Source organism: Alnus glutinosa, chromosome 12 (assembly GCF_958979055.1).
Source record: "Alnus glutinosa chromosome 12, dhAlnGlut1.1, whole genome shotgun sequence".
NCBI lineage: Eukaryota > Viridiplantae > Streptophyta > Magnoliopsida > Fagales > Betulaceae > Alnus > Alnus glutinosa.
In genome coordinates, this window is record NC_084897.1 from 25,782,511 (window position 1) to 25,804,585 (window position 22,075).

Below are 22,075 nucleotides of genomic sequence, written 5' to 3' on the forward strand. Positions count from 1 at the left end.
AAGTTACCTAAATCAAAAGAACCGTTGAAAACCGTTGCACTTTATAAAAAAAATATTTACAATATAATTTAATCAAGAACCGATACAACTCGGAAAACAAATAAAGAAAAGCTTTGCCTTGCAGTAAGAAGAAGGAACAAAAAAAAAAAAAAAAAAAGAAAAAAAAAAAAAAGAAAAAGGAAAAGGCAACTTGACCCAAACATATACTTTCAACAGAGAAAAAAAAGAAAGCCAAGAACAAATTTTCAGCATTTGAAAATTACTTGGGTTAAAGTGGTTTTCTTTTTCTATACTATTATTTTCTTTTCTTTTCCAGTTTTCCTGTGTCTTCGCAGCAGCCAAAGAGAGCTCTTTGAAAATCCTCATGCTCAACAACAACAAAGAACAATGAATTTTGTATATTAACTACACATGGTTCAGCGAAATACAACTACAAAACACAGAAGAGAAAAAATAAAAAAAAATTAAATCATATAATCGTAAATCAATATATATATATATATATAAAATATGTATGATTCCCACAAATCTACATAGAGAAAACCATTTGGTTGATCAGATTTGAAGACGAACTCCAACGGGCAATAGAAGGATTTTGTTAAAAGGTTCTACTATCCAATCACAAAAATTATAATAAATAAACCACAAAACAAATTTTAAAATGAAATTTTGAGCCTGCATAGAAAACTTACTTAATCAGCGTAAAGGGTTGGAAGTTTGATAAGGTGGCAAGTTCTTTGGAGCATGAGAAATAGTAAGGAAGAAGTCTTGTCTTTTTTTAATGTTATAGCGTCTTCCTCCAAACAATTTTTCAGATACAGTTATTTAGTAGAAAAAAAAAAAACTGATCCCACCTTTTCATTTGTATTTGACTTCAGATTCAGTTATTTTGTTTTAAAAAATAAAACTACACGTATGATGAGGTGGGTTAACCAACTTTACACCAAGTTTAACCAACTTAAATGCACGTCCAATAATAAGAGGGACACTTGTCAACAGTTTATTTTGTTTTAAAAAATTAAACTGCATGCATATGAGGTGGCTTAACGTTTTTAAGAGTTTTGCTTTGTTCAAAAAAAAAAAAAAAAGTTTAACTAACTTAAATGCACGTTTAATAATAAAGAGGGACACTTGTCAACAGTTTATTTTATTTTAAAAAAATTAAACTGCATGCATATGAGGTGGCTTAACGTTTTTAAGAGTTTTGCTTTGTTCAAAAAAAAAAAAAAAAAAAGTTTAACTAACTTAAATGCACGTTTAATAATAAAGAGGGACACTTGTCAAAACAATTAAGCGCCATTTGTCGCGATTATAAGCTTTTGCTTTACTGATTCCTCTATTATATATATACTAGCTCATAACCCGCGCTATGCGCGGGATTCTTCATTATAATTTAATCTAAAGATTTATATCACAACATATTCAAAAGTTTAAGAGGATAAGAATGAATAAATTTAATAATTTGATTTTAAATATTAAATTTTGAGACTAATAGACAGATTAAGAATACATCCTAGCATAGGTAATCAGGGTTGAAAATGTAACATTATCATGTTTAACCCCCATCTCAAGCATTATTAAGTTTAAGCACATCACAATACTATTATTAAGAATAATTACATTAGCTTGTTCGAAATTCTATCTCCTGGCCTAAAAAAGATTAGATAGTTGTATTAAGTGTATCGCTTTCGTTTGCAAAGCAATTTGATCGGCATATCATCATCATCTGATTCAACATCTTCAATAGGTAAGGAAGACGACATTGAAGAATGTTGAGTGAATGTCTGTTCGTCTTCTGTATTTTGTTCAGAGTTGGCCGGAGTTTCCTGTTATAATTAAATTTCATTAGAAGATGCATTAAATTATGTAGGAAAAATATTGTGTAGATAATTTCTTTTTCTTTTTTTTTAAAAAAAAATAATTAAATGTTACCTTTTGGATCTGAACCTCTTGTGAAACATGTGGTTGAAAGATTTTTGAAACGGTATAATTCTCTAATCCTCTTTTCAAATTATAGTCGTTGAGTCGCAATTGGAATATATATTCATTGGAAACTATTGCTTTCATTTCTCTTGGTAAGACATTGTCCTTCAAATTCTGTATAAATATAAAATAGCATAATGTTATGATAAGTTAGAGTATGTTGGATTAATTTTTGTTTACTTTTTTACTTTATTATGTATTGGTAAAGTAAATTTTTTATGTTTTTGTTACCTCATCTTGCATGTCTGCAAGTTCTTTCGCAGTCTTGCCTGTAAGTTGTTCACCCTCTTTATCAAATACAATGAATGTTGTTGAATCAGTTGTATCTGATACTTCTATTTGTATCCTATACCTGCTTCATTTCCAAATTGGTTAGTAGTAGGAACTATATATATTTATATACAATGTTATTTTTTGTTTACCTTGGTACAGAAAATTTAGGTTCCGCCTTACAACGTTCACACCAAAAAGATCCTCCTATAAGCTTAACCTTCGTCTTGCATGTAAGACAACCAATATAATACCATCCAAACTTGTTGTCTATTCTATTGACTTTGCATAAACATGTAATTAATATTTCCTGCAATAATAAATTTTTCAAAAATTAAAATAAATGATACGGTATTAGTGATCTTATAGGTTAAGATTTAGATCTTATAACTTGAGGGGCTCATACCTTTGTCTCGGGTTTCCATTCCATTTTTTTTATTTCAGCAACCGTCTTTCTATTTCGCAAGGCAAGTTCCTCGTCTGGAATCATCGGTGGTCGATCAATCTTCAATTCTTTAACTTCCGATACTGTGACATTGTTCAACCTATTCATTAAAAATAAAAATAGGTCAGTTTACATTTTCTTAGTAAAATATAATATAATTAGTTAATAGTTGTACTTGTCAAGAACTCTGGCAACTTCAGGAATTTTAAGGTTGATGTACACCCTTGTTGCAGTTGTTGATGATAAGTTGTATTCACCTACAAAAAATTCAAAGAGAAATCCATTAACATATACAAAGAGAAATACGCATTATATGGTTTATAAAAATAGTAAATAAAGTAGTTACCCCTGAAAGTCTTCACAATAGTCGAAGTTACTATTACAATAGTTGGACTTGTATTTTTCTCATAGAAATCCTCATCTACTTGAAGTGCTGTAGATCCCCACAAAGTTGTTTGCAAATATTTGTTTCTGGCATAGTAGATAACTAAGTTAGTATGCTATGGTTGTTGGGGTTCAGTAGCTGATTGTATTTCACATGAAAATAAAATTATTTCTTACTCTTCTAGTAACAACTGAATTTTTCGAACTTTTGTGGGACGACCTTTTGCCTTAATCTCTTCAATAACTCCAACTGATTCTAATCTACCAATGACATCTGCAAATTAATGAAATTGATTTTAATAAAATTAGTATTGAATTATCACTTTGTATAAGCTATAAGTTATTTTTTAAAGTAAATGAAAATAAATGATCAATATACCAGTCAAATAAGTAATGTCATTGCAACGACTCGCTATAGTTTCATAATCAGCGAGTTCAAATCCGTAATGAGGTATGGCATGATCTATTCCATTGATCTTAGAGACGGAAGTTGTTGACATGAAAATAATTTTAACTTCGTTATGTACCGGACGAAACTTCGCTCTATGTTCCTCAACTATGAAATTCTTGATTGCGTAGACAGATCCTTCATTGAAGAGAGGTCTGAAACGCTGAGCAAAATTCTTTCTAATACTTGCATGTATTAGTGTCCCCTGATAAAAAAAAAAATTAAAAATGTTTCACAAATTTATTGTTCCATATTTGAAAATAATTAAATTGAGAAAAATAGATAACAACTTACATTTTCGTCTGCCATTATCATATCAAGACTGATTAGCTCATGGTCATTTGCTATGTTAATTGCGTCCCACATCCGAATGATTCTAACTTTCACAATCCACGTTTCTTTCTCAACTGAAATTTGATTCAGGGATGTGTAAGCCATGTTGATATTATTCAGTAACACCTGCACAAAATTTATTTTAGTAAGTGTACTTATATTTTTAGTGAAAAATATAGGCATTTTAAATCAAGATACAATATAAGATTCAAATATATAGTAAATGTTACCTCTAGGCAAATCGTTGAATATTTCCTTGTATACTATATTTTTTGTATGGAAATTATCGCCATAATGTTCACCTTCAATGAATACTCTAAGCCCATTTCTACTTGTAACTCTGGATATAGCGACATACAATTGACCATGACTAAAGACAGGTTTTGGTAGGAAAAGGCCTACACGTTTCAATGATTGACCTTGACTTTTATTAATCGTCATAGCAAAGCAAACAGATACTGGAAATTGTCTTCTTTTCAATACAAAAGGCATTTTAGAATCGGAAGGAGATAGAACTATACGTGGAATGAATACTTTATGTCCAACGTGAGTCCCTGATATGATTTTAGCCTCTAACACCCATTTTGACAATTGAGTAACCAAAAGTCTCGTGCCATTGCAAAGTCCAGCACTCTGATTTAAATTCCGAAGTAGCATTATAGGGATTCCAACTTTGAGCCTGAGTTTATGGTTTGGTATACCCGGAAACTTCAAAGAATTTAGGAATTCTATTGGATACATAATATCTTGGTCTTGAATGTTGCTTGTAGCTTTACATATTGAATCAGCACTGAGATATGTTTCTTCGTCAACGTTAATAAGATCAATCATGTAGTCATTTATGTCTTGCACGGCATCATTTGTTGGAGCTAAAATCGCTCTATATTCTAAATACTTTGCATCAGTGTATTTACTTTGCAACTCAGGGTAGGTAGCATTCACAATATCATTAATAGGATGAGTATCATGTGGAATTCTTAAATCAGATGGTATCTTAATCAATGATTCACCCTCACTATCATCTAATTCACCTTCACCTATTTTTAGAATCCATTGTGCAAATTCTCTTGCAACATTATCGCCGGGATTTTGCTCAAGCCTCATATTCTTTGTCAAAGTCATAACTGTACAGTACTTCCATAATGAAGACCTATTAATTGATGCCTCAACTATTTCTTCTCTTCGGCCTTTAGATACAACCGGTAATATTTGTCGGAAATCACCACCAAGAACAACTGTCTTTCCTCCAAATGGTTTCTCTCCACTTTGTGGATCACTAAAATGTAAAATATCTCTTAGTGAACGATCAACAGCTTCAAAACAATTTCGATGAGCCATAGGAGCTTCATCCCAAATTATTAGACTCGCTCTTGTCATTAGTTTCGCAAGATGTGAACCTTGCTTAAACGCGCAAGTTGAGGTATCTGTTACATTTATCGGTATTTGAAACCTCGAATGAGCAGTTCTTCCACCAGGTAACAACAATGCTGCAATCCCAGATGATGCAACTGCAATGACTATCTTCCCTTCTGAGCGCAATCGACATATCAAGGTTCTCCATAGATAAGTCTTTCCAGTACCTCCATGTCCATAAACGAAGTAAACACCACCTTTATTTTCTGTAACGGATCCAATTACTGCATCATATATCTTTCTTTGTTCATAATTTAGATCACTAAGAAGTTTCATATGCTCATCTGCCAAAAAAATTCTATCATAATCCAATTCTTCTTGCAATAATCTATTGTTACTTTGACTAAGAAGTAACGTGTTTGGATATGGCATCGTCTCAAATTCTCTTAAAGACCTTGCATTTTTGTTTAGTAACCGTTCAATGTCACAAAGTGCATACTCTTGTAACTGCGAGTCACTAAGATGTAGGTCGTCGTATCGTAAAATTCTTCTTTCTCGATGCAGAATATCTTCAGATAACAATTTCCAATTTGAAATCCATAATTTATAAGGGTCAGCAACCTCACAAAAAATCAACATTGTGACAAAAAGTTCACGAAGTTGCTTCCCTGAAGCCCAGTGGGATGCATGATTTAAAGCTTCATGCCACTCTTTATCATCATCAAGCAAACCAAGAGCATAACATGCTGACTTGAAAGTTGGATACAACACACTATTTACAGTTCTTATTTCCTCAAAAGACCGAGGTCCTTTAACAATGTTAAGTAACATTCGCAAATAAAATCGTTCACCACTACCAGGATGAGAGTAAAATATCCGTCCTACACATCTTCTTTGCTTCCTCGATCTCCATTCCTTGTCTTTGTTATGCCAAACCCATTTGGAAGGGAAATCAGAATAAGTCAACTCTCTGGCTTGTTCATACAAAGCATTTGTTTTCATCCATTCAGTAAATTTAGTCTTTCTAATATTCGGTTGACTCAAAACATTATCTAAGTAATCAGAATCATCAAACATGACCGGTTGCTCATTTTCAAGATGAAAATTTAGTCTCTCAACTGCAGGTTCTCGATAATGGATTTCAAACTGAAAGATCCTCCAACATGCCTCTATAGCAGACACATATCTGCAATCTAAATATGCTTTTATTTCATCAGTATTTGTCACCTGTTGTACTCCAGTAGAACCATCGACATGTAAATTTTCTTCAAGAATTAAAGTTGCACGATCAGGTCCTTTATTTATATATTTGAATAAGTACTTGATAGACCTTGAACGATTGCACCACTCAACATTTATGTGTGACTGATATTTCACCAATAAGTCAATATTGTGAGGAACTATAAATCGATTATCAAGCTTAATACCATTTTTTTCAACAAATCTTCCATTGTTCCTCCTTCTATATACTGGAAAGCCATCTTCATCGATCGTAGTTTCAGAGTAAAATCTCTTTGGAAAATGCTTGCTACATTTGTTGCCAATCATACAACTTGAATTTGGATTTATAGAGCCGCAAGGACCATGTATCATAAATTGTTTGACAACATCATAAGCTTGAGGATCTTTGTTCAAATCTGGAACTTCTGCTGAGATTATCCTATCTATTTCTATCGGTGTTGGATGTTTATCATAAGGATGTAGAAAAAGCAATATATGAGCATGAGGCAATCCCCTCTTTTGGTATTCAATAGTGTAGACAACTGTAAGCAAAATATAAACTTAATTAAATTGTGCATAGAAATTAAAACATAAAAAATAACAAAAATAATTTTAGAATACCAGCAAGCATTCTCCCAAAGTGTTGGCCATGCTTTAAGTCATATAATAGCTGATCGAGCTTGATCTTAAAAACTCTTCCAAGTATATCAGGTCGATCCTCAGGTTTCTGACCAGGATTCATAGATAGAAAACTTTCAATCTCCGGCCATTTGGCATTGCAAGTGAAAGTGATAAATAAATCAGGATACCCTGCCCATCTACAAATTGCCATTGCATCCTGATAATTCTCAATCATATATCTTGGACTTCCCGTAAAAGTTGAAGGCAAAACAATTCTTTTCCCAATAGATGCAGGGGTGGTATCTCCCCTCATAACTGCATCCCTCAATCCACTGTACAATTCAGTCCTTAATGCACCTTGATTACGTCTTATCCACATAAGTCGAATTGCTTCAATACATGTGTATGCATCAACAACAAATTGCTGGAATAACCGGCCACCATATATCAAAGTATGTCCCTCATCTTGACGTTTTTGCAACCGATATGCATAATATTCCCTCATTGTTACATAACTATTTGTGTTATGTCTAGTTCCACTAATACTTCTACGTAAAATACCCAGCCTAAAACCATCCTCGCCATATGGAAATAGAAGAGGATACTGCAATGCCATATATGATGGATGCAACTCATTGATCCTCTGTAATCCACCTTCTTTATAATCTACAATAACATCACGGTGTGCATTATCAACACCAATGTCACCAACAATAATTGCAGCAATTTCTGAACATGTGGGAAGATTGTGATCTCTTCCATCGGTTGATCGTGATCCAATAAGACGTAATCTTAAGTGGTGGATATTACCTCCTCTAAAACGGTCTCTAGCCATACGAAAGATCTTCACCAATACGTTTGATTCATCTAGCATTTGGACCAGGGAATCAACAATAGAGGGATCAAGGTTACTGTCGGAGCGATTCAAGGTATTCATTCTATTCGGAACTTCATTTTCGGTGTCGTAAAAATATAGCTGTGCAAAACGGGGGATCAAGCCATCACCTGGGAGCAATGTTCCAATTCTATGGTGGTTTTGGCCGTTAAGTCGAAATATATAAGGACCTCTTCCATCATTAATTGTCTTATCCACATTCCCACCCATTGATGTCATAGCAAATATGGAATTATAACTTCTAATTTGTGCCTTAAAGTTTTTTGAACGATGCCCACCAGCAGGATTTAGCAATTCTTCAAGAAAAACAGGTGGTTTCTTAAGAAAAGGCAACTTCACTTGACCCTCCATACAACATAGAGAAAATTTAGGATTATGAGGCTTCTTAGATTTCAATGTTCTTTCTTCATACCATACTATCGCACCACAATACTCACATACATATGATGGTGAGCCAAAATTCCAAGGTTCAATAAATTTTCCTGTATGAAATAGAGTGGAGAAAAAAAAAAAGAAATGTTGGATTAAATTTGATGGTGTGCAAAAACTTTTATATTTTTTATCAAATAAATTTAGTTAAGTCAGTTTACTTGGAATATCTTCTGTGTTTGAGCTATAGCCGAATCCACGTTCTGTCGTACTTTGAGCAGTCGCATCTGTTGGTTGCAAGCTGTTGTGATCCCTAACTTGGCTAGAGCTACTTCCACAACCAACAATCATAACTCCTCGTCTTGTTTTCTGTCTTTTATGATGTGCAAGTCTTTCATTTTCCATTTCGTTTCTATTGTTTATCATACTTTGAGTAGTTGAATCTGTTGGTTGAACGTCGTTGTATTTCCTAACTTTCTTAGACCTACTTCCACTACCCACGATAATGCCTCCTTGTTTCATTTTTTCATTCATAATCATACGTCTTCTTTGTCGTGCAATTCTTGCATTTTCCATTTTTTTTTTCTATTTCAAAATTGTGAAGAAAAAAACGAATTAATGACAAAGTTATAAATCCTATCATTTAGTTCATCAAATTCAACTAAAACATATACACTTTAACAAATTAAACAATATAATCAAAATAATGCAATATAATATGTACAAAATATATTGAAAAAATAGTACACTCACAACATTAAGAAGTAATGCTACCAAAAAAAAAAAAAAAAAAAAAAAGGTAAAGAAACTAAATAAAAATTTAAGGAAAAGAATGGAAATACCTCAACACGTATTGCAAATTAGTTCCGAAGTACTCAAAAACAATAACCTGTATTCAATAGTTACACACGTTAAACTTAAAGAGACTACTTCCATAATATTATAATGAACATTATAAATAGTTTCTACAATTTATGTTATAGATGATTGTCTTGGGCATTGAAGTATATTCATACTTTTAGTAAAATACTAATAGACGTTTTCTCTTACTTCTTGGTTCACAGCATGAAGTGCAAGGAAACAGTAAAAGATCGATATACATCCAAGCGATAGTATAAGGGTTAATTTAGAAAAGGAAAAAAAAATCATAAAAAATAAAATAGAATGTTGAGAATGTCAGACATCCTACTAAGCTAATGTTTTACAAATGTCATAGGTAATACAAATGATATTAAAAAATTTAATTTATATTTAAATATAGCAAGGAAAAATATCTAATTGTTTAGTTTTGTTGTGGTACCTATTATATTTCAATACAAATAAAACACTAATAATTCTGAATGTTAAAACAAAACAAAAAAATACAAAGAAAATTAAACCTTTTTTTTTTTTATGAAAATTTATTCCTATAAAGAAAAAAATATATATATGATTATTTAGTTTTGTTTTAATTAGCTGACAATAAAATTGAAGCAATGATATATTTTTAAAAATAAATTTTGTAAATAGTATCATTTGACCTCATATTTCAACTGAAAAATATAATTATATAACAATTCAATTATAAATTAAAATATTTCTAAAATGGTATTTATTAAATAATTAAAATCACATGCAATAATAAGGAGAGAATAAAAATATTGTATTTGATTAAAAAGAAATATTGGATTATACATAAAGTGCTTATACATAAAGTGCTTTCAAATTTTTTTTTTTATTTGTTGGTCAAGGACATATATTGTACAAAATCAAAATCAAAATCAAATATAAAATTAATCTAATATTTCAATAAGAAATCAATTACAATTCAGACAAATTTTACTTATTAACCAAACACAATTATTGGATGCAAAACCAAAAATAATTAAAAAAAAGTAATTAATAGTACAAAATAATTTAAAAACAAAAGCAATTTATTGTCTGTTAAAAAAATTGAGATATTATATGTTAGAATTAAAATTTAAGACTATATATGCAAATGAAAACATATAATTATTTAGTTTTGTTATAGTAAACAATATAGTTGAAGGAATAATATATATAATGATATTTTATGTTATAATTAAAATTTAAAAGATCTCATCCACAGAATCAGTTTTCTTGTTCTCAACGTTGTTCCTATCCTTGAATCCATTTTCCTCATCCCAACCCTCCACCAACTGAGTTGTTCCTATCTAAATTAAGGCAAATAGAAAATCAAAATATTCCTCTATAGCTGCGGAGTCCCTAGGTTCTGCACATATTCGTTAATGCAACCCACTTGACCACAAAGCATGATAATGAAACAATATTCTTGGGGTAAGGACATGGTGGATTGACGTGGGGACGTTGGATGTGGTGCTCAAATATGGATTGACTCATTGACGTGATATGTCATTATGCCTCTGTCACTTGCCAAACCAAATACAACGAAAACCAAATACAAAGGTTTAAGACCAAAATGGCCCATATCTCAATAAACAAAAAGATATTCAAGGAAAAAAATCCCAACTACATACTTACATCTGTCTCCAGAGTTTTCTAGAGATGCGAGTGTCTCCAGCGTTTTCTAGAGAGAGAGGGGGAGAGAGAAAGAGAGAGAGACAGAGAGACAAAGTTTCTAAAGGAACAAAATTTATTTGATAGAGCAAACGTGAGGCAACATGAGGATGACAGGGATGAGGACATGGCGGAGCTGTTAGAGAAGCCTTCGCCCTCGCTCGAGCATTCGGCAACTATCTCAATTTGACGGGTATCGCCGAAACCCATCACTGGTATATGGGTCTTGTTGATGATTAGTTGGTTTTAGAAAGATCAAATGAAAATATTTCATTGCCTCACGTTTCTTCTTTTTCTTGGTTAGGAAAATAGATACATAGAGTTTCTTAATTCCAGTTTTTGAATTTCAAAGGCTTTGCAATGTTTCCCTTTTCTAGGCATAAAACCCACAAATCAATTTAAAATAAATCTAACTTATCAGAAAAGAATACAATAGAAATATATAAAAGAAAACTTAGAGAAAGAAAACTTACTCAGATTGTGGCAGACGTCGCAGAATAATGAACAGAGATAAGAGAGTTTGAATTTAGTTTACTGAGAAAAGTAGAGAGAAATAGTAAGAAACATAGTGACGACAGTTTTTGAGGATGCATGGTTTTAAATCCAGTAACACGAAGAAATGAAAACGCATGAAATGAAACGTTTGAAAAAAAAAATTAGAACGTTTGGGGAGAATGAAGAAATCAAAACAGATGAAAACAAACGGTTTGATAAAAATAAATTAAGGACATAAAAACGCATGTTATTCAGTCACTAAATGACGTTTTTACTTTTAATGAGATTTTAAGTAAAACGCAGTTCAGCGAATACGCTCAACGTGCGTTTTGGTTTTATTGACATTTCAAGTAAAACGCTGTGCAGCAAGGAGAACCGGTTCAGTTTTTTTTTTTTTTTAAACGCCGGTTCATGCCACGTGGCAGAGTTTAGGCTCTCTCTTAGGCAAAACTCAGCTTTTATATATATATATGATATGATATGATTTGTAACGACAAGACATGCGACTAATAGCCGGAACAATCACAGTGCTGCTGCGTGCTTCAAGTTTTGTCGAGCGTGAAGATGCAGGCACACGTGGGATTATTTATGTTAGAACAGGATTATTTATTTACAGAACATGTTATTTATGTTATATTAGAACAGGATTATTTATTTACAGAATATATTATCGCACCAACTCCCCACTCGCTGTAACAGACTCGATCACAGCTATAAAAATGTCTAGCTTTGCTGTTGTCCCGGCCCCATCAAGAAGGAATAGGATCCTCTTCGTTTTGGATAAAATAGATACGATTATTTTATTGTATAAAGTTTAAGCATTTAACTGTATAAATAATTTTGTATTGTTTAATTTTTTTTTAAATACATATCAATATTAATTTCATATATGCGGTTAGATTTATCAATTTTAAATTTAACCATAAAATAAATATTAAGAAAAAATAACTTTATTTCCGTGAACTATCACTGTATTTTCATAATTTCATTTACACATCCAAATGTTAAAAAGTGGCATATGGGTCACCCGATCTACCACAATATGTCAAATTAGTCACTTTTACGCTTTTCTACCGAAAATACCCTTAAAGTTATTAAAAAATAAAATTTAAAAAAAATAGTTTTTTGAAAAATTAGTAAGGAAGCTAATATGAAAAAATGCCACTCATTTTTGGTATTTTTAACTTCCCCCCTTTTTGTTTAATCTTTATATGGTCATTCTGTCTAGGTGCAGGTAGTCTGCATCTTAACAATCATGTCTATTTCACCGAGTCTCGATGGTAGTTCAGAGGCTTCAATGTCACTTTTTAAAGTTTAATTAGAAACGTAAATGAAAATATATATGGTTATAGTTTATGGAGCTATATTATATATTTTGTTGTTTCAAAAATATTATTATTATTATTATTATTATCTCTTTCATTTAAAAAAGAGAGATTCTTTGGGTCCTCGGAAGAATTAAGGACAATCGATCGGATGGTTGAAAGTTATTATTATTTTTTTATTATCTCTTTGATTACCAAAATTAACAAACGGAACACCTTATAATGAAAGGCTATAGTACTAAAACACTAAAGCTTTAATAACTCTTGTACAAACAAAAATATAACAAACAAAAAAACACTCTTTGCAAAACTAAACTAAAATCTCATCTATAAATCAAGCATTAATTACAAAGTATAACATTTCCATGTGTCTTCCTAAATTTACCTTTGATAATTAATAAACCGTATTTTCTCTTCCGGCCTACGTACTTAATCTATCGTAAAAACTTTTTTCGGTCCAAGATTATTACCATGCCTTAGAACATTAATTCCTAGTTCTCCAAATATTATAAATGAAAGAACCAAATTAACGGTAACATGCATATAAACGGTTGAAAGTTATTGATTGGACCCTTCGTTCTCCTTCCCTTGGAGCTAGCTAGCTAGCCAAACTCAGTCGTTGAGAGAGAAGGAAAACCTTCCCTAGCTATATGAGCTTTCGCATGTTTTAGAATTTACAGGGAATTAAGAAAGCGGTGGGGATCGATGTGGTCCAATTTTTCTGGAGGTAGAGGATATATATATATATATATATATATATATATCACATGCGTACATGCTCCTTACGCATATATTGCTTTCTGCGCATTCAGTGTATTTGTTTTCTTATCCATTAAGACTACTGTCGACGACGGAGTTCTTATGAGTAGTCATGGACGTAGCTTCACGGAAACAACTCTCGGTTTGGCTGCTTCAATTCAACCAGTACCCCTGCGTGGTTAATTACCTGAACATCTGCTGCCTGCTGCTGCCACGCCGAGGATATATAATTAAACCATTTAAAATGATTAAAGAATTAATGACAAGTAATTTATTGCCATTTGCCAATCAGTAATTAATTAATCCAGGTTTGGTTAAGTTCATTTTGGATGAAACAATAATTAATCGATCCTTTTGGTCTCCATTTTTGTCATCATGCATAATCGATGCATGCAAAGTTGCAGAGAGTGCTGGATTCTGCAGGCTAAAGCTCTGGTTAGCAGTTTCTCTAAAGATGGTATGTTCCCTAAGTTTTAGAGAAAATTTCAAAAAAGTTACAAAAAGCCCTCCACAGCAGCTTCCCTAAAATTTTCGTTTTCCTATGAAGTAAGCACTATTCACTTCCTATTCAATTGTTTATTCACAAAATATATTATATCTCTTATACTTTATCTTCTTTTTCTTACTTTCAATTAAAGTAGAAGTAAAAAAAATAATATTTTAATGATATAGGAAAAAATGAAGGAAAACTGCTGTGGGTTGTTTTTTGATAGGAAAATAAAAAGTAATTTATTCTCTATATTTATAAAAAATAATTGGGAAGCTGCCGGGAATGTTTTTGGGCGTTAGATTTCTCGGGACATATGTATCTTTTAACGTGCAGGCTTTTCTTTTTCTCTACTCGGGACATATGTATCTTTTAACGTGCAGGCTTTTCTTTTTCTCTACGCATAAAACAAACCCTATTGTTACTTTACTTGAACAAATAATGGAGAAAGGAATTGATAATGGGGAAAGAAAGGATCAATTAAAGTTTGTGGACCATTGAAATATTTAATAATGGAGGCAACTAGCTCTATGATATATATAATTAAATAATGCTGGACCAAGTGTTTTTTTTGTTAGATACGTTGAGAATCTATGTTATATATTATTGATGTCGATCATCTCTAGCTATCTCTACTTTAAGTAGGGAATTTGTATCCGTTAGACACACCCTTTGGGGGATATTTTGGAAAGCAAGTGAATATAATACGGAGAAGACAAAATCTAGCAAAAGGTCCATAGCTGGTGCACTCTGCTCTTTAATTTGCAGATGGTGAAGTTCTAAGCATGAATCACGTCCATATATGGGTAGTCGTATGTAGTTCCGATCATTGTAAGAAATTTATACACTGGTGCATTACCCCTTGGACTGTTTTATTATAAGTTGATCATCATTCATCAACTTCGATCACTATCAATGTTGTCTCGCAAGAATCTCTAGTACCTTTGTCTTTTTAAGATTCTGATGTTCCTATCAAGCATTCAAGATGTTTCATATATATGGAGGTTGCTTCGAGGAAGGTGGTCGTACTGCTCTGGAGCCAGACAAACAGGGTACGCACGAAGGGGGCAAGTGGCAACAGGGCCATAGTTGAGGACCCATAGGTTACAATTTCGTAGTTAAAAAGGATATTCTTATTTTTTTATTTTTCTATATATTCATTAATCAAGAGGGAAAAAGGCTAAGAAAGACGTACAGTAAGGACATCCCTTTCAATGAGTTGCAAGTTGGACAGTTAGCCGTGCAGCTTGAGCTTCACCCCAATAAAATCCTCAGCAGTACTATAACAAGAAGCTTAATTGGTGGCAGCTTCAATGATATATATATTCATCCGATTAAAATCACTAAGAACGTACAGCAGCTGTTACAGCTAGCATAGTCTTGTCGAAATGGCAATATCAAAGTTAACATTAAGGAGAAAGTTAACTAGTTAATTGAAATGATGTGGCCCCCCTAGCTTGAATATATGGAAGAAATGTGAAAATTCAGTAGAAAGACGCCTAATCTTGCCAAAACACTTGATTGTCCTGCTTATAGACATCTTTATTTATCATCGAGCCCCCTCCCCTTGATCCTTTGTAATTGCTCAGAAAAGATTAAACAAAAATACTGATAACGCAAGTTTCACATGCACCCAACAAAATCCCAGACAATTGGCCTATATAAATTTGATGATCATATATAGACCAATAATAATATAAAGCATCTTTGGTAGTACCCAGTAAGCCTCTTATATCTTGGATTATACAGTTAATTACTAGTATCCAATGTGGACGTACCCTTTTAGTTACTGTAGGCATCAAGTTAATTAGTTTTACTGCAAATGAAGATTAATTAACGCTGTGTACGTATATATATATATAATTAATCCGATTCTTCTTTCTTTTCTTCTTCCTTCCTTGCTGGTGCCTTGTCGTATGGGACCAGCTTTGTGGCTAGGAATCGAGTACTAGATATGCTTGCACTGTTGCAAAAAGCATGCCCCGCAAAAAGCCAAGCAGAGGTTGCATGTGGAATGCTGATCACTTTTAAATTATTCATAAAGGCTAGCTTTATTTCTTATATGAACTCACGTGATTCGTGAAGGAATCTCAAGATCGACCAAAAGTAACTAGATTTCCCGAGAGTTCTTCAATATCAAAAAACGAGACTAAATTAGTTTCACATGATGAATCGCTAGTTCGCTAATATATATACGTACAAAATATATGAAGGAGCAGATCGATGAACACGTACGTACAAGTTTGATATTAATATTGTTTTTGTTTGGATCGTAAAGTACTACTATGTATGCGCACGGTTGGCCGGCCCTAGGCTTTCACTCTGTTGAGGGCATGCATGAGGTTAAATTTGTTCCTTCTGATCAATATCATGAAATGCAGAGGATCCTAAACAAAGGCCTAACAGGACCACCGTTCCACGAACCATCCTATATTGTTTGCATCCAAAATGATCGAGTTTGCACTCAATAGTTCCTGTCACGTACAATTGGCCCTTTGCGTGGGGGGGGATGTTCGGTAAAATTGTGATTTGACTTTAAAATCACGTCTTTTTAAAAGAACTTACCCCTGTAGTACTTGCTATGCGCAATTTTTTATACATTTTCAAACATCCTCCCAAACGGACGCATGTGGGGAGCTAGGGGGTGCGTGGCGTGAGCAGGATCTGTTAACTGAGTCCTTGTTGTGTCGTTCGGGCCGTACACACACGTTCATGCTGATCGATTGGAGGTGTTCTTCATTGAGAAAGATTATGGGGTGGTTGATTTCCAGATAAGATGAACGTGATCCACACACACACACACACGTTCATGCTGATCGATTGGAGGTGTTCTTCGTTGGATCGATTGGAAAGCTCATGCTGATCGATTGGAGGTGTTCTTCATTGAGAAAGAATTATGGGGTGCATATATGGTTGATTTCCATATAAGATGAACGCGATCCACACACACACACGTTCATGCTGATTATCGATTGGAGAGGGTGTTCTTCGTTGAGAAAGAATATGGGGTACTGGTTAATTTCCATATAAGATGAACGCGATCGATTGGAGAGGGTGTTCTTCGTTGAGAAAGATTATGGGGTACTGGTTAATTTCCATATAAGAGGAAAATATTATGTTAATTGAGACAGGGTTTTTAACTCTAGAAATGTTTGTAAGGTCCTCGTGTAACATCTCAATCCCACATTGAGAAGATAAATAGTCCACATTGAATAAATAAATTATAAATAATAAATTTTACTCATGATGTTAATTAAGTTTCACATTGGTTTTTATTAGGTGAGACTAAGTTTTACGAGAAAAAATGAATAGTCTACATTGAATGAATTAATTCTAATTTTTAAGTGAGACTAAACTTTATAAACAATTCTAAAAAACGTCAAATTAATTAATCATTTAAAATGATAATGTAGATGTAATTAACGTTTTTTTTTCGAGTCATTAGACCTCATTTCTTAAGTGAGTCGGATTGGGTCAAATCCTCAAAGGCCGTACAAAAAAGTCTAGCCCAACCAACACAAGCTTTCCTCAAGGTGAAGCTTGAAGTGGAAAAAATCAAGCCAGTCGGTGCCACCATAACATAACACGGTTTAATTTGCAACTAAAATTACAATAAAGTTTATGTCTAATCCCTGTATTTTTGCGTTATTTTAATTTAATCTTCAGGCATTTAAAATCGAAAATTAACTCTTTAATTAGGTTATATGCAGTTTTCACATTGATCATCCTGTCGACTTTTCACTCAAAAAAGTAATGGGGATTAATTAATGCCATATAACCATTTTGCCACAGCAGAAGTATCATGTAAATGCCCTATATTAAAAATAAAAAAAATAATAAAAAATCTTTATTATATCTATAAAAGAAGAAATGAATAATTAAAAAAAAAAAGTTGGGGGTGACGCAACCATCACCTAAGGTGTGGGAGAGATAGAGGAGATGGCCAATTTGAAAAACACGAATAATCCAAGAGTTAAATTTTGAACTTATAAAAGTAAAGAAGAAATTAATTGAAATTGCAGGAAAATCCAAGGGTTAAATCTGAATTTTGTGGATTACAAACAACATAATATTAAAAAGACAACCCATCTATACTATTGAGGAGTCTCCAAGAGGTAACTTAATCGGCTGAAGACCACGCCTCATGAAGCAGAGAGTCACTAGTTCGAATCTACTCTCCTCCTCTTATGTGGACATGTCAAAAATAAAATAAAATATATCTACACTATTGAGGAGCAATATGCTTGATTATTCAATTCCTTTCTTCCGTCTACTTCAATATTTATTTTTATTTTTATTTTTCATTATAAGCTTTTTGGATAATTATAATGGCCCATCAACTACCACTCATTTACATATTACCCTCAAACTACCGCATGTGACAAAAGACCCTCTTTAACTATTATTTGTTGGCAAAAAAAAAAAAAACACTTTCGTTAGTCAAGAGTATTAAATCCTATGGAAATGCGAACATGTGACACACATGTTTCAATTTTTAACCTGAAATAACGAAAAGACCATGAGTAAAGAAAATAAATTTACGTAAATATTCTCAAAAAAATTTTAAAAAAAAATTTAAAGAAATAAACAAATAGAAAAGGAAATATGGGGGTGGTCGGAGGTTGGCCAAGCTTTTATTAATTTTTTTTTTCCTTTTAGTTTTTAAGTTTTTTCTTTTTTGCTTTTTTTTTTTTTTTTTTTTTTTTTTTTTGCTAATTTAACGCGTTCGGCTAAAGAAAGAGTCTTCGTGTAACGATTGGTAGTTAAAAAAGGTTATGTATCGTTTAAAAAAAAAAAAAAAAAAAGAGTTATATATCACACATGGTAGTTTGTAACGACAATATGTAAATAAGTGATTTTTTTTTTTTTTTTTTGAGGAAGTAAATAAGTGAAAATTGGTAGGGGTTAAATTAACCCAATTTTTAATTTTTTAGTTTTAACGGCTTCCATTGTTCAGTAGAATCCTATACCTTTGCCCCACTGGCCGCTGACTCACTGAGACGTTTCTTGCATAATATGTACAAATAACCATTTAAATAACTTGTCCTGACTTGGGATTAGTTGTCTGTGTCATGCCAATTGCCCAATTCCATTCTCTTCTTCTGCAAAATTCCTGAAAAGCGGGGCACCTACAATTGTCTGCGTTCTCCGATTTACCCTTTACTCCATCTCCTCTGCTGTCAAAATAAGGATGAGAGAGTTTTCGACAATTATTTATTCGAATTTGAGAAAATTTGGGTAGATGATTGCGAGAGACCGCTCATAGAACGACCCACTTGACCAAATAAAAATCGGATTGTCTAACCACTTATTCAGTTAAATGAGTTCCATAAAAGGTTTATCACAATCATTCGTCCGAATTTTTTTAAATTCGGACAAATAATTGTAGAGGATCTTAATCTAAAAAATAATCACATTTGTAGAACCGGTTTTGCATGATTACCTATGGAGCGATTAACGAGAAAGCAACTTAACAGAGTCTATTAGGTTGCCGCTTCAGTCCCAATATAAATGCAATACGTGTCACTCTTAATAATAAAAAAATATATATTAAAAATTTAAAACTTATAAGATACTTTTTTTTAAAAAAAAAAAAAAAAAAAAAGAGGGAGGGAGGGAGGGGGGAGGGGGGAAGGGGTTGGGGATTTGGTGAGGGGGGTGGACCGTGGCTCGCCACCACCCTAACCCCATCTAGGATGGCTCGCGGACCACGCTTGAAGAGGAGGTGGGCTTCGAGCCACCCCAGCCCATAGTCATCCCTCCCAAACCCCTTTGTGCGCTTTTAAAAAATGCACATTTTTACCTGCTACACAAAAATGTGAATTTTTTTACAATTTTAAATGTACTTTCAAATAGTACACCGTCCATAATTTTAAATAAAAACTCGCATTTGACCTGTTCAATTTCCAAATGGAAATTAAATAATAATATGAATATCCATAGTTTTGATGGAACATAAGCATCACATATATTGACCCAGCCAACAAAACAAAAAAGAAGTCAAAAGTCGTAATTAAATCAATTTGCTATGTCGTGAGGAAAATCAAAACCAGAAGATTGTCTTCGCCAAAGCTGCGTCGTGGGTAGCACTAGGAAAGGGATCGGAGTTACCCACCATACAACAAATATGAACGGAATCAGATGCACATTTCCTGGTCAAGATTCTTAATTTTATTAGAATTGCCAGCTTGCACTATCAGGCTTCTAATCCTAATAATTATAGTAATAATTAGAATTTAAAATTATTTGATCTTTAAATTTGAAAAATAAATTAAATTTGGAAGATTGGGCACCTTACTAGCATTATAAGGCAATCTTACACAATACCAGATAGAGCTTCTCAACTCGGAATAGTCTGGGCCAAACGGCTCTGCTCGAACCCAACTATGTAAACAAGTTAAATGTAACCAAGCCAACTCAATACTAATTTACGTTCTTATCAAAAAAAAAAAAAAAAAAAAAATACTAATTTACGTTATAATTTAGTAGATTTTTTTTTTTTTTTTTAGGTAATTTGGTTGCTCCAATTGTACGAAAATTTGACAATTCCATAAAGAAAAAAAAAGCAAGGCTTACATGTTTCGAAGAATATGAATTACGAGGCGTACGTACTAAATTTGTGGATCTCTCAACTCCTTGGGAAGCTTGAAGTGCCTGCCCGTAGAGAAGAAGACTATAGGACTCACTTGTTTAAGATAGTTCAAATTTTGTGGCTCACTTGCCTGAAGTAGTGAATCCTTCAATCCTCTTTGTAAAATTGTCGGAATTGTTTGCCCTCAAAAAGGAAGGCTACAGAGCTTACTTGTTTCGAATAGCCTGAATTGCGGAACCTACTTGCCTAAGATAGTAGATTCCTCAGCATCCTTTTTGTGGAGTTATTCAAATTACAAATAATTCGAGCAATAAATTATAAAAGATACCAATCCATAAATAATAAGGATGGGCTTCTCCCACGATGACTCCCCTCTCATATTTTGAAAATAAACACCCTCCTCCCCCCTACCATTTGATAAAGTTGGATTGAATAGATCATTGAATTCTAACATTGAAGAACTTCTATTCTATGGAATCCTGATAGAGTTAGAAAATTTATGATATTACGAAAGTTAATTCTGTTATATTTTAGCATCCAATTGCAATCGAATCCACTTAGATTGCCCACTGTGTATTTAAGAATTTGGACCATTTTGCATTTTCTTCTTCTTCTTCTTTTTATTTTTTATTTTATTTTATTTTATTTTATTTTATTGTTTTGATTTTGTAAGAAAGATGATGAATGTAATTGTAGAACTAGGATAAGGAATTTAAAAATAGAATTGCACTAAAAAATGAAATTTGTGAATTTCATATATTGATTTTCCTTGTTTGAGTTAAAATAATAATAATAAATAAATAAAATTGTATAAAACATTGAAGTTGTGATTTCAAACATCTAATTAATCCCAATTTCAAATTTCAGGGATAGTAACGTCATTGTATAAATCCCACGTATGAAAACTAGTAATTACTATCACCAAAATCACCCTATACTTATATCATAACTACGACTCTTTACATTGTTATATATATATTGCCATCACCACCGGCCCACCATTGTCATCGCTTCCATTACCTTCATGCTATCACCACCATCTTTTCTTCTTCTTCTTCTTCCTCCTCCTCTTTTTTTTTTTCTTTTTTTTTGTGCAGTCGCTTTTGTGTAATTGTCGACACTGCCATCACCATGATTGTTATCACCACAAATATAACCTGACTGTTGCTGCCATAACCACTAGTTTTTTTTTTTTTTTTTTTTTTTTTTTTTTTTTTTTTTTTGTGTAATTGTCGACACTGCTATCACCATGATTGTTATCACCACAAATATAACCTGGCTGTTGTCGCCATAACCACTAGTTTTTTTTCAAATAATGTTATATACCATACTAATATCTCACAAATATTTATAATGTTGCTGTAGCATGATCTAGTAGCCATTAGAACGACCCTTAAAAGAAAAATGACTAGTATATTTTAGCACGTTTGCATAATGAGATTTGTAAAATATTAAAGTGATAGATAGCATTTTTCTTTTTCTTCTAGACTTGTACTCACCATTAGCACTGCATCGTCGTCACTTTATCAAAACCTTAAAACTGTACAATAATCATTA

At 32.7% G+C, this 22,075-nt stretch overlaps 2 long non-coding RNA genes across 2 annotated transcripts; both read right to left on the minus strand.

Moving 5' to 3' along the window:
* Positions 1-1,987: 1,987 nt before the first annotated feature.
* Positions 1,988-3,140, minus strand: LOC133851169 (uncharacterized). The gene is made up of 5 exons (XR_009895760.1): positions 3,045-3,140; positions 2,874-2,955; positions 2,660-2,798; positions 2,215-2,563; positions 1,988-2,097 (listed from the first exon to the last, which is right to left on the minus strand). It is a non-coding gene; the product is annotated as an uncharacterized LOC133851169 (long non-coding RNA).
* A 440-nt stretch (positions 3,141-3,580) lies between these two features.
* On the minus strand, positions 3,581-9,211 carry LOC133851244 (uncharacterized). Its single transcript, XR_009895774.1, has 3 exons — positions 9,165-9,211; positions 3,825-3,989; positions 3,581-3,735 (listed from the first exon to the last, which is right to left on the minus strand). It is a non-coding gene; the product is annotated as an uncharacterized LOC133851244 (long non-coding RNA).
* Between the last annotated feature and the right edge of the window lie 12,864 nt (positions 9,212-22,075).